General features: G+C 35.5%; 1 protein-coding gene across 1 annotated transcript in view; it reads right to left on the reverse strand.

Annotated features, from left to right (window-relative positions):
- The window catches only part of slc6a15 (solute carrier family 6 member 15), a 96,205-nt gene extending 85,362 nt beyond the window's left edge, over nt 1-10,843 (reverse strand). Inside the window, exon 1 of the mRNA XM_028817239.2 lies at nt 10,695-10,843. The gene's annotated coding sequence lies outside the window, so the exon portion shown is untranslated. The remainder of the gene's footprint in view (nt 1-10,694) is intronic.
- Between the last annotated feature and the right edge of the window lie 2,867 nt (nt 10,844-13,710).

Below are 13,710 nucleotides of genomic sequence, written 5' to 3' on the forward strand. Positions count from 1 at the left end.
AATCTTGCATATTTTAACTAATATAATTCTGAAACCAAGGTTTCAATGTCTGAACAAAACACAGAGCATTCACACGGTAAAGTTGTAGTTACAGGTGTTGTCTGCAAGCTCTGGATGCCTGCTCTAATCCAGTCCACATCCTTCCTAAGTCTTGATGGATTTCTTCAAGTACACTTGCTTCCCTTCATGTATGAAATATATGCAGAGCGGATTGTTTGGCAACTCTAAATATACAAACTGCCACATCTACAACAGATTCCTTCCATTTGCCAAGTACTGTTGCAATAGATTCTCACTCCATGATTTTGAAATGGATCAATTTATGTACAGTGCACATATCTTCAATTTCATCTTCATGTTTGAACAAAAATATCAGAATTTGTAGATGTAATTATAATAGTCTGTGGTGAGCTGACACCCTGCCCGGGGTTTGTTCCTGCCTTACGCCCTTTGTTGGCTGGGACTGGCTCCAGCAGACCCCTGTGACCCTGTGTTAGGATATAGAGGGTTGGATAATGACTGACTGATTAAAATGGTGGTATGGAGAAAGGAATGGAGAGTATATCAGGTAAGCTGATTCATGTTTTCTCTTTAAAAAAAATATTTTAATGCATTCTTGTTTGTCATGGTGCAAGACAAACTCTCTACACATGACAATAATAAGGCTGCTGCTACAAATACATTGGACAGATAGGATATTACAGGGGCAGAATTATCTGAGAGCAGTGTCCGTCCAGAACTCATGAATGGAACTCTCTACTGAAGTCACCAAATGACCAAAAGAGTGTGCGTGAATGAGCTCACATCATTGTGTCAGCTGTTTGATAACTACAGCTCCCCACATAAGTATGCGGTCAAAAATAACTTACTCTCCTAAAGCTAAATGATGTAATAAACAGAGATCTGTGTCTCTTCAGTCCTTTTTTCATTTGTAGGTGTTTTCCTTTGATGATACATACATGTACACACGCACAATAAGTACAAAAAAACTATTCATCTCCCCATCGCTGTTTTATTTTCACATTGTCTTTTTCCTCAATATAGAATTTTATGGTACAGTATACATTTTTTTAATCGATCAACTCAAAAAACTATAAACTATAAAAGAAATAATTAAAGTAATAACATCAGCTGTGGACCAGCCAGGTCTAGATATTTCCTGCAATCTGGTTTCATTCTCGGAATTTAAACAATATGACAGACATAGGAAAATTTAGCACTCTGGACAGATGACCACAGCTTCTTAGCTAGTAGTGACAAGAAAACTACATGCTTTTGGTGGTTCTCTAACTTTTCACTTTTGTGAAAAAGATAGTGACCTCATCTACTCATTATTTTCTACTACAAAATTATGATTACATCTTGCCTGAAGAAGGGGCCTGAGTTGCCTCGAAAGCTTGCATATTGTAATCTTTTTAGTTAGCCAATAAAAGGTGTCATTTTCCTTGACTTCTCACTACTACAAGATTCTAATTTTATTTTTTTGGGTTGTCTAGTGCTATGAACAACCCTTACAAATATTTGACAACAGAGCTATGAAATTTCCCATACCATGTGCATGCAGATTAATTACATTTCCAACTTGTAAGCATTGCTTGAACTACTGATGGTTCAAAACCTGCTTGATCAAGTTTCTCACAGTGTTACATAAGGGTGGGAAGACGTTGGTAAAGCAGAGATTGTTCCTAGATATGTATTTGTAAATAAAAATATTTATTTTTTTCCACTACAGGTGTATGTAAATGTGGAATGGACCTGCTTAGTAATTTTATATAAATAAAAGTCCTTTGGCAAATGCATCTACTGACACCTCAGATTACAGATTACTGAGAAAGCTACTTCTTCGCAGAGCACATTTTTTTGGGTCATTTTAGAAGTTTATGGGCTGAAGTTGTTTTTGAGATATTTGATTGGAGAATGATCACTGTCACTTTGACATAAATAATTAAATGCACTGTGAATTGAGACAATAAATAATACAAAATATATATAAGCATAAATCTACTCTCTATATATAAAATCCTAAGCCTAAAAGTGCAAGAATTTTGTGCAACGATTTTATGTGACGCTTTTATGTCACTTTTTTGTCACACTTTAAATCTGGCTTATTTTAAAACCTACATACAGTATATATGTTTGGCATCATTCTTTTCAGAATTTATTGAACTTTAATGTGATGTTGTTATATTTTCAGATTTGTATTCCATTTTTAAATTATAAACTGAAAAATATGAAGAGTTCACATCCTGCGAGACAAGACTTTGTGCCGAGAGATTTAACCACGTCCGGGGCCGGAAATAAAAGACAAAGAGTAGGACAGCTGCTGTGCTACTTTTAAATGTTCGAAGCGTCGTGTGAGATGCAGATCACGTGGCATGGCAGCAGCAGAAATCCAGCAGCTGATCGAGCAAAGAGGAGGTAAAAAAAAAACTATTTGTTTCAAATTTTATCACCGTTTAAAAGGGGGTTTCGGAGGAGCAACCGTGTCTCCTTGGGGTGCGTTCAACCCCCCTCTTCACAATGCAAGCGGCAGAGACGCAAAGTGGCTGGCACGTAGCACAGGCTGGGTGGGTTGGCGAGCGAAGCGAGTGGGGGGGAACCCTCTAGTACATTATAATTAAATTAGTTATTAAACATATTTTTTGTGGCTTATTCATTTTTGTGATTGTTTCTTCATTTATTTATTTCAATGGCACTTCAGGCAACATGATGTACAGTTTGAAATGAAAACTAATTTTCACCCATGAGTACTGTGTTTTGACTGGTGAATTGTTAGTAGAGGGGGCATAAATCGAAAGACGTCAAGTGTCACATTTACATAAGATTCTTAAGATGCAGGCTCTTGGTGATAAATTTAAGCCTTCTTGAATTAAAATAGCCATTTCACACAGTAATTCTGGGAAACTTTTTTCTTGCAAGTGTATCTGTTACAGATGTACACAATTTTGACTTTAGGCATGAGCTTTACCCACAATTCACCATTCAAAAAACATGGTATTTGCCAGAGCCCAACCTCTCAACTTTGGTGGGTGAAAATGACAGTTTCTATTTCACAGCACATTTAATAATGTATGTGGTGGCCCTAAAATAAATAAATTGATATTTAGCATTATATAAAACAATATCTTCAATTATTTCAGTTCACCCTTAGTGATCCTGTGGAACAACGGGAGAGGAATCTTTCAAGTAGCACTCTAGGAAAAGCATGAAACTCAGTCAAACATATATGTAGACTCTAGCTCTATATTAGCAAGAATTCCATACTTCAGCTAAAAATATTTAATTAATTACATTTGTCTCAATTAAAATTGTCTAAAATATACCTAAAAGTTTAATCCAACCTGCAAGTATCAGTAGGAAATGTTTTTGAAATGCACAAAATTAACCTTTAATTTGAACAAAGCTGTCGAATGCTTCTCAGGTAGCCTTGGTTTTACAGTCACTCCTAATCCATTAACGGTGATATCTGATGTACTCCTAGATGGAATTAAAGTGCTTAGAGAGACACTGATTGTTAATACCACATTACTAACACGCTGACTTATCTTGTTTAAATGGAAGTATCCCAACTCACCTTCTATAACTCAGTGGGTAAGCAATATTCTATATTATCTTTAATTAGAAAAAATAATATTCTCTTTAAGAGGAAATATCCTTTAGAATGAAAATGCTGGGTCTGTGTTTGGCTCACTTATGCTATTATTTGTTCTATGAGCGTATTATAATTAAAAAGGTAGATTTTTTTTTCTGCCTGTGTTGTATTACTCTTGGGTTAGGAACGAATCTTGTTTTTTTTTTTCTTTTAGTCTTTTTTTTTCTTTTATTTTCCCTGGGTTTACTTTGAAGTTCATTGTTCTATCTGTTATATTATTATTACGTTTGATTGAATAGTATGCCATTTTAATGTCTGCTTTCCAAAAATAAAAAAAAATTTTAAAAAGAAATTAAGAATTAACTAAATACATAAATTAATAAGCAATAGAAAAACATATTTCATGACACTTTTAATTATTTATGCTCATGTATCATTTGATATTATTTATTTACTAGCATAGCAAAATGCCTGTTTAATTAAATGCACACAATGCTATTGTGGTAAGTTTGTTTCGATCACATCATGCATTTAGGAACCTCTGTTTACCACATATGCTAGCCCTTACATCCCTCTTTCTTTGTGTATCTTGTTACCTTTGTTCACCGGACACTGCAGCCCTCTTGTGGATGCTGGATGATACTATGCCCACGCACAGACACCAGACACTGGATGTTTTGTTGTTTTATACTGTTTTGACACATTGCCAAAAATACGTATTTATTTGCATACTTACTTAATTTTTTTACATTTTTTTGAAAACTTCCTCCATATTTGTCTAGAGAACCACAGAAAGTGTCTTATGCATTTTTTAAATGGCTTATACAGTAACTTGCATGCAACAATATGGCAAGGTAGCAGAGTTGTAAGGGTACTATATTTATTTAAAGAGCTTAAAAACAGTGTTTTATTGTTATTACACTAGAGTTGTAAATATTACTTTAACTTGTACTCAGTGAAGTACTCAATACAAAAAAAAATCTAATGTTTAAGTAAATGAACAAGCTAATAGATGTTTGTATAAAGTTTAGGACTTAACAGTATTTTACTTTTTCTAATAAAAAAGTGCTAAAAAACCTCACTTTCTGCATTGTATTTTAACTTAATAATTCATTACATTTATATAGCGCTTTTCTCAGTACTCAAAGCACTATCCACACAGGGAGGAACCAGGAAGCAAACCCACAATCTTCCACAGTCTCCTTACTGCAAAGCAGCAGCACTACCACTGCACCACCCTGATTACCTTGCCAGACACAAAGCACCAAGCAAGAACCACTTACAGTGTCATAATCCTTTCTCTTATGACCCACAAGGAGCAAACAGGCTTTTCAGCCTTGAGGTACATAAGTGTAACAGATGGGATTTTAAAACTCAATCTGCAAGAGACTAGCACAAAGCTAGTGAATGACACACTGCAGAATCCCCATTTACATCAGCTTGATAATCTGACTGGTCATCTTTCCGATATCCTGTGTAAATAAAGCGTTCATTAATCACATAAATCCTATTTTTTTCACCACGGTAAATTTCTCTTTACTAGGAGTAGGAACTGAAGCTGTATATTATTCTCAAAAAGACAAAGAAAACTATTTATGCCTTTGTCATCTACACTCATCCTGTGCAGTGATATAAGTATTTTGGGCAATATGCACAAGCTGAATGGTTGTGTAATTGATCTGTACATGAGGTATATTGAAATTCAACAATTATTTATATCATCTGCCTTAAGCACTAACAGAAGATGAAGCTTGAAATGTATTCAGATTCAGGACTAGCATGAGATCCTAGATATTGCAATTGGTTTTAATTTCAGTCAAGCTTTACACAAATATCCAATAGTGGATACTAGAAATTATAGACACTGAAATATATTAATATTCGTTCTTGTTACTCTGAAAACAAAAGAATAATTGCTACATGACACTGCTGCTGTCCATTCATGTGTCTATTTTCTTATTCTGCATTTCCAGTTCAGACTCATGAAGAGCTACAGCTTACTGGAAAGCAACCTTGGGCAAGTCCATCATCAAGTCTACTCACTCAATTACTCATACCAATCCATCTTATCTGCTAGGTAAAAGGAACATTTCAGAGATATACCAAGAAACTGGAGAATACAATGCTTGGTCAAAGAGATAGAAAAGTGTAATACAAAAATGTAAAAAGTTTAAATTAATAATGGCCTTTGTTGTACAATAAACCCATGTCCATGAATCTGTGAAATTATGTTTTGAATAGTTGGTTGTGTATATATCTGGTAAACGATTAAAAATAAAATCATGATGGGAAAAAAAATCTGTCCCACCATGTGAAGATTGCTTTACCATAATGTATCAATAATCTTAAATTCACATTATAACATTCTATCAAAACATTTGCTCTGATAAAAATAAAAAGCAACCAAAGGAAACATAAACACCTACCTACACATTCATTCCATTAAACTTACTAATGCTTTTCAAAATGGGTATGCATACTTCGGAACAGCTTGTCAATTTGCTGCTTGTTGTGAACATAAGCTAAACAGTTTCTAAAAGCTAGTCTTGAACTCATCGCTGTGTTCCACTGCAAACATACACATACTATAAAATGAGAATAAAAGTAGGAAAGCACAAAACACTAAAATAATCCCTACTGCTTTAATGAACCTGATTTTACCAATCTTGAAGTTCCTTTGGACTGAATCCAGACATGTGCAATGCACAAGCACCACTTAAGCCCTTTCCAGCTGCACACTTATCAGCAATGTCCAGACCAAAGCATAAGGTTTCTTAAGTGTACAGAACATGGGGCATATGCATCAGCACAGAAAACTACTCACATCCACCAAGTTAAAACACTTCAAAGACGATGACAAAAGCATGAAAAGAATAAAAACTGAAGCTCCAAGCATCTGCACTTGGTTAGAAATGCTGGGAAGCCTCTATACCACTGGGCCATGCTAATGATTTATTTCTGCTGTTCTTTGATGTACAAATTACAGATGAATTAGAATTATCAATAAATTGATAATCAAGCAATGGAATCTGTTTCAAATGCTATAAATATAATATTGAAGAAACAGGCTAAACTTCATTTTTCAAAAAACATGTTACTAACACAAAGAGGTGAAGTTGATCTACAAATGTACATAATAACATCTTTAAAACAACAGCCAAAGGGGAGCACATGTTGCTACACACATGACCACTACAAAAATTGACTTTAAAAGAAGCACACATGAGTGATATTGTTCTTGACTGCTCAAAAAGTATTAGAAAGGTCGACCAAAAAACTAATATACAAAAAAACTAATATACAGCTTTCTATTGACAAAATAGAAGCTGACCACTTGTTATTTGCCTTCACCCACACAAGGAGAAGTGCACTTCAATGAGAAGTATAAATCCAATAGTCTTAGTTCTTTTAAAAGACAAATTTTGAATTTCCATTTGTTTTTCTGCTTTTTTGCCACAAAAGGGTGACCAAACCCTACACCTCATTTACAGCTAACCAGGAACAGCATACAGTATACTCGAATTATTGAGTTATTACTTATTGATGGTGTCAGCAAATCAATTTCTATAAATTAATGATGATCTCACTGAACATTTCTGATTATGACACTTTATAACTAATATAATCTGATTTTCATTACATAAGATATAAAAAATCAAGAAAAAAAAACTGTATTTTGAAATGTTGAACCATACACCCTTATATTGCAAGGACTCACTAAAAAAATTCAACCTTAAAATAAATTCAGGTCCTCAAAGGTCAAATGTAGGCAGTCAATGGAAACAACATCTGGAGAAAGTTCAACTAGACTTTTCATCTGATGTCAATTTCGGAGCTTCTTACCTCAGACAAATATTGAAAAAATACTTTTTTCCATCAAGATACTGTCCCCAATGCACAAGGGTGTTTAAGTCATCCCAGCCTGGATTTACATAGGGGAATTGAGGCACTGCCAATATTTAAATGAAAAGTTAATTCAGGCACAGGTTTAGATTCCACCATTAACGGCCCATGTGTCAGATGTTCATTAACCAATAAAAAGCTCTCCCTTCTCATGTGCACATAACATTTTTTCCTAAGATATGGTTGTCATTTCTTCTCCCTTCTGCTTTAACTCAAATGTTACTGTGGAACCATTACGCAAGAGCAGGTGATAGCCTTTTTCATATCACAAACTGAAACGACTCATGTCTAGAATTATTAAAACTTCTGTAGATTCATCATACAGTGCTGCTTTCTGTTTGACTCATTCACCAGTGTAACAACATTCAAATCACTTTCCATTTAACACAGAAATATTAATTTTAGAGTGGGTGTGTAAATGCATGTTCATGTTCTACAGTTCATATTTCTCGGAAATCAAGCCCTGAAAGACTCTATGGCAGCTTCTGCGGTAAAAAAAAAAAAGAAAAAAGATAAACTTTCAGTTTCATTGCCTGTATATTTTACTATCTTTAACGCTGTGGTTTTGCTTCTGCTACAACAGTCCTCATTAAACTTGTTAATATTAAAAAAATTTGAAACATTTCAACCTAATGCTACAAATTTTAACATACAGTATTACAATTCCATTCAAAATATTGTGGTCGCTGATGTGGGACTTCTGTACAATTACAAAATTTGTTTTGGAATATAAGTATTTACCTTACATTAACTTGTACTGTTTTGCTGGAGTAATGTTTTATCACTTTATATCCTGCTGATTTTTAATGAAGACATAATTTTAGACCTCCACAAAAATGTCAGCAGCCACTGTGTCACCATTAAAGACAGTACTAACAATTTACTGCACCCCCAAAAGAGATCCTGATTTGAAATAAAAGAGATCCTGATTTGAAATAAAAGATCACTACTATGATACTTGTTCAATTCCATTCAGCTCATTTTTGGAAAGCGCTCTTCACGTACTATATACAACACTATGTTTAAAACTGCCGCTTTTGACGTTTTTTATTCTCCAGTAAAGTTCAATTACATGACAGTATTGATCCAAATTGTTAATGCCTAGGTAAACCAGCTAGCCAAATATTTTCAGAAAAACTAGACCTTGCGCTGGTACAGCCAGTCAGTGCTTGCGAGGGACATTTAGGACTAGAGATGTTTTAATGATCTTACCCAGACAATGTGCTTATTTCTTGTCAGTTTTTTTTTTTTGTCATTTTAACAAGGACTGACACAAGTCAGCATTTTTAAACACGTCCCGCATAGCAACTTGTTATTGACTTTTTATCTAAAACTTACATAAAGAATAACTATACTCTTATCGAATTGCAGTAGCACCACAATACAATGAGGATCAACTGAGAATAACATGCTCAATTTTGCCAAATAACGTAAATGATATAACTATAAGTAACGAAATAACACGATTCAGTATTGAAAGATAAAGTTTCGATCTTCCAACAAAAAGTTTCTCTAAATTTAATATAATGTAACATCTTAGCCGGGAATTTACAAACAAAAAACATTACAAGTAATTTTTTTGAATAATTTTGAATAGTTGCCGACCCATCGAGTCAACCTAACGAATGGTTTACTCAGAACTGTAGCACGGTACATTCCATCCACTTGAACTCTAATGTCGGTGTAGTGAAAAATTCTAATGCATCAGTTAGTTGAAGAATCGCATTCACCTAGGGTCAGTCCTGAATTGAATAATTGTCCACAAATCAAAAATTATGCAGTTTTTACTTATCATATATATATATATATATATATATATATATATATATATATATATATATATATATAGTTCTAACTACTAACCGCAAAGCTGTGGACTATTAACCGCAGCCTTGCAGGTTCGATCCCCACCAATATGCCTCACTGAATGACCTTGAGCTGTTGTTAAATTTCACTTCTGTTCAACTGCAGGACAAAATGCGAATTTGTCAAAAATGTTTTCTTCTGCACTTTACCTCGACGCGCTCCAATGACTGGTGGTATATCTCTAAAGCAAGGACTGAGTAGAGGCGCTCGTCGAATCACGTGCCAAAAATGCTTTCAAGACCTGCATTGAGCTCGTCAAATGAAGCAGCCCAAAAATAACGGTCAGCCCTCCTCCATTCAAAGGGCGCTTAGGCACTTCTTACCAATTTCTAATTAACACCTGTCGCCTAACGATGCCCGTCCTCGTCACAGCGTCATGATACCTAAAAAGGTCAGTGCTGCTGACTCCGTTCTTCATTTTTGGTGCCTGGCTATATGATTACCATTAATATCGATAACATTGCTTGGGCGCTCAAATGAGCAAATGCTCTTTTATATTTCTGCGCGTTGAGTTAAGCAGCATGCGTATGCGCGCGCAGCCTTTAGCTTTGAACAGATACAGAATCCCACATCCCTGGTGCAGATTTTATTCTGATTCGGTGAATAAAAAAGAGAGAGAAATGCAGACAAATGTGCACACCCACAGCTTTTGTGCTGTCTAAATTCAGCCGCCGTAACCTCAAAAACGTCAAGAGAGATTAAATACTAATCGAAAAGAACCATTTATCTGTTATCACTTAAACGCACGGTGAATACTGCAGGTTTGTTTGTGGACCCTGTTCAGCACATCTCTTCGGCTTAAATGATTATAGTAGGTTTGCTTTATGCCACCAGATTAGCCTCGTTTGTAATACCCTGCCCTGAAACCATCGCTCTCTCTCTCTTTCTCGCGCGCGCGCTCACAAGACCATTCACAATTAAAATAGCATCAACACACCCCACCAAAAAAGGATCTAAAAACAAAATGTGAAAAGCCTATTTTTTAACGGAACAGATTTTAGGGCAGAAGCGGGTGAAAAAGAATAAATGCTTGAACTAATGAATATCCATAGAGAAACACGATAAAGATGTGCACATCAGGATACATTGCATCATTCATGCGTTTGAAGCTGTTTCTTTCAAATACGGTAGGCTTCTGGTTATCGCTAGACATTTCAGTCTGCAAAATTAACAATCCTTATTTGTGAACACACCCACCACATTTAATTTACTGGGTACACCTTGTCCCACATATAAATGCAAGCGCCGACTGTATAGTATTAGAGGATACACATACATACATACATACAAGCATACGCAAAAATATTTCACCAAATAAACAAAAGGTATATACCTGTACTGTTTCCACACAGAAATCCGGTGTCCAAGAAGCACGCCTTAGTCCAGATGTCGTCTGTTCGGTTCTGTCAGCATGCAGCAGCGAACATACGTTGGATTAAAAGAAACAGGGTAGACGCGCTGCTGTGGCGGTGGAGGGGGGGAGCGTTCATTCGTTTTTAAAGCGCAAACTCACCCACAGGCGAGGCAGCACGTGACCTAATAACCGTGCATTTGAGTTAAAGACCTTTGTGAGAAAGAAGGATTTTAGGGGGAAAAGCTTTTACCCAAGTACTTAGAGCCGCGTGTATTATTCGCCTATACATAATGAATGATTTGGACTAGGCAGTCAAGTATACCGAATATCCCTGCTTCTGTTTAATACGGTAGTGAACATTTGTGTAATTTCAGAGCTTAATTAACATATACGTGCAACAGGAGCGTTATTTTAATGTCTCTTAATTATTATTATTTTGTTGACTTACTTAATCTTGTGTTTAAAACGTTAAAGTCGTATATATTATGATTGAACAAAACTTTGGCACTTTGTTTACTTTTGTCGATGCTGTATTTTCGACTGACACCTTAATGCAAGGTGACTGACAAATGGAGTTATCTACTGTAATTATTTACATATGTCTATATTACAGTTTAAGCATCGTGGTGAAGAGTGAGAGGACAGTCAGACTGCCGTTTTAAAGTCCCACTCGCAGTTTATTGATTTTAAAACATGTCAAGACAATGTGTATATTACGCTAAAGCATGTCACATAATAGATATGTGTTAGTCTAACAATTATGGAAATTAAAAGGTCATTTTATTCTTGTATTAGCATAAGTAGATATGAAAACTTATAAGCATTAAACTTAGTGTAAGCATTAACACAAATCAGGTATACTAAGCAAATAGTTAAATAAAGGCACATGCCATATTTCTTTTTAAATTAAAGCTTAGCGTGAAACCACCAATATCTTATCAACCTGAAGGACAGAGAAGGGGGAGAATGATAGATAGAGACAGCCCGAGATCGGAGAGGGGGGAACACCTGCAAGTTGAAGGCTGGCTAGGAAATAAACGGAGCAAAAGGTGAAGATGAATAGTAAAACACGAGAAATATTGGTGGTTTCCATAAGAACATGAAAGGGGCCAGTTGGAGAAAGTCAAAATAAGCGGTGAATGAGCTGTCATAAGCGAGGTCAGGATGATAACAAATGACTATATTAACTGTAACTTTTGGCTTGTTCGGGGATCAACTCGGTTTGGCTTAATTGGGTTGAGTCTGCGTTATTGATTATTTCAATAAAGCTAATTACTCTGTTTGCCTATCCTCTGACTCCTAGAGCCTTCTTTTGAGGTGAGAACCTCTGGTGCATTTTCTTCCCGGACACAATAATATTCAGATTCTCTGTATAATATTAGAAAGTAAGAGCTGTTGGTGTGGCTAGTACAGGTGTGTAAAGGGCTCACAGTACATGACGTTGTTCATTGATTGCTATCAATTGAGCTTTTTGAAGGCAGTATTAATGAGAGACTACCAAACACCTTTTTGAATGGTTTTATTTGGTGGAGGCGTAGTTTTCTCTTATTTTATGTAGCACCGGGCATTATTTTCCCCTTGCTGGTGGAAGTGTGTTTTTACAGTCAGTCAGTCATGTTGTAACCCACTTAGTCCTGAACAGGGTAGTGGGGGTCTGCTGTACAGTTGAAGAGAATAACAGCTAAAAAGTAAATAAGTGTACATAGAGACCCTTAAGATGTGGTGTTCCACCTAAAAGGGTTAGTCCTGAGGCTGTCTGATATGCGATGAAAACTGTAGTCCTGTAAGGTTTAGCATTATCAAAAGATGGCTGAGGAGGAAATATGCTTAAAAGCATCTCCAACAAGGAGGGTGTAGTCTGGGACATATTTTTGAGAGTCTAAGTCAATGAAGATGTATGTCACAAACACATGAACATTTTTTCATGTGAAAATAGAGGAGTTGATGAGTTCTGTTAAGGACTGATGTTAATTCATTGTGTAAGCAATTGATTGCATGGTCCAGTTCTAGTCACCGTTTTAGATTATCAGGATAGGTCTGAGCCTTTAAATAAAAGTTGAAGATGCATTATTTTAATATAGCATACTCTTAACTTGGGAGGCACGGTGGAATGGTGGATAATGATGCTACAGTACTTTATTCTTCTAGCATCCTGGGTTGTGTTCAGATTTTCCCCATGTCTATGGGGACTTTCTTCCTGTTACTCTGGATTTGCTCCCACATCTACAAAGATATGCTGGTTAGGTTTAATGATGATCCAAAGTTGCCCCAGTGTGGATTTATGTGTAAGAGGTTTATGTGTATTTACATCATACCTAGGGAAGTTTCTTTTCTTTTGCTATGATAGGCTCTAGCCCCCTGAGAATTTAACTTGGTTTATGAATGTTATGATAGTGCTGCTTCTGAGTATTTTTTATACTGCTGTGTTTTATTGCTTTTTCAGATTCTAGCAATTATTGATGTTTCAGTATTACTAAGTCATTTTCTATTCTTTATTTTCTCAGTATCTGTGGAAGCCCCTGGACTGCGTTTTGAGTGTATAGATTTAGATGCTATGATGATATAAAGATAGTAATGCATTTATATTATCCATAAAAAGTAGCATGAAGGCAGAATATTCTTATGACTTCAGTTTTTTTTATACTATAGATCATTCTACTGATTTCTCCAAAATAATATGGTCTGTTTTGAAGGTCTGTAAACTATGATGTGCCACACTACTTGATGATTTTTTCCACATCTAGAATCATGTATGTGAAGAAAATATTTTAATATTAATGTGAAATTTTTTTGGTTCCCCTACCTCTTGCAATATACTAATTCCTTTCACATCTTTACACATTTCAGTCATGTCGCGTCTTACTCTCTTTTTGCTAAAAAGTTGAAAATACTTCAGTATCTCTTCATAGCTCATACCTCTCAGTCCTGGTAGCAGCTTAGTCTGACTTTCTGTAGTGCTGTTATTTCTTTTTTGTAATATGGAAACCAAAACTGA

The sequence above is a fragment of the Erpetoichthys calabaricus genome, chromosome 1, assembly GCF_900747795.2.
Source record: "Erpetoichthys calabaricus chromosome 1, fErpCal1.3, whole genome shotgun sequence".
Classification (NCBI taxonomy): domain Eukaryota; kingdom Metazoa; phylum Chordata; class Cladistia; order Polypteriformes; family Polypteridae; genus Erpetoichthys; species Erpetoichthys calabaricus.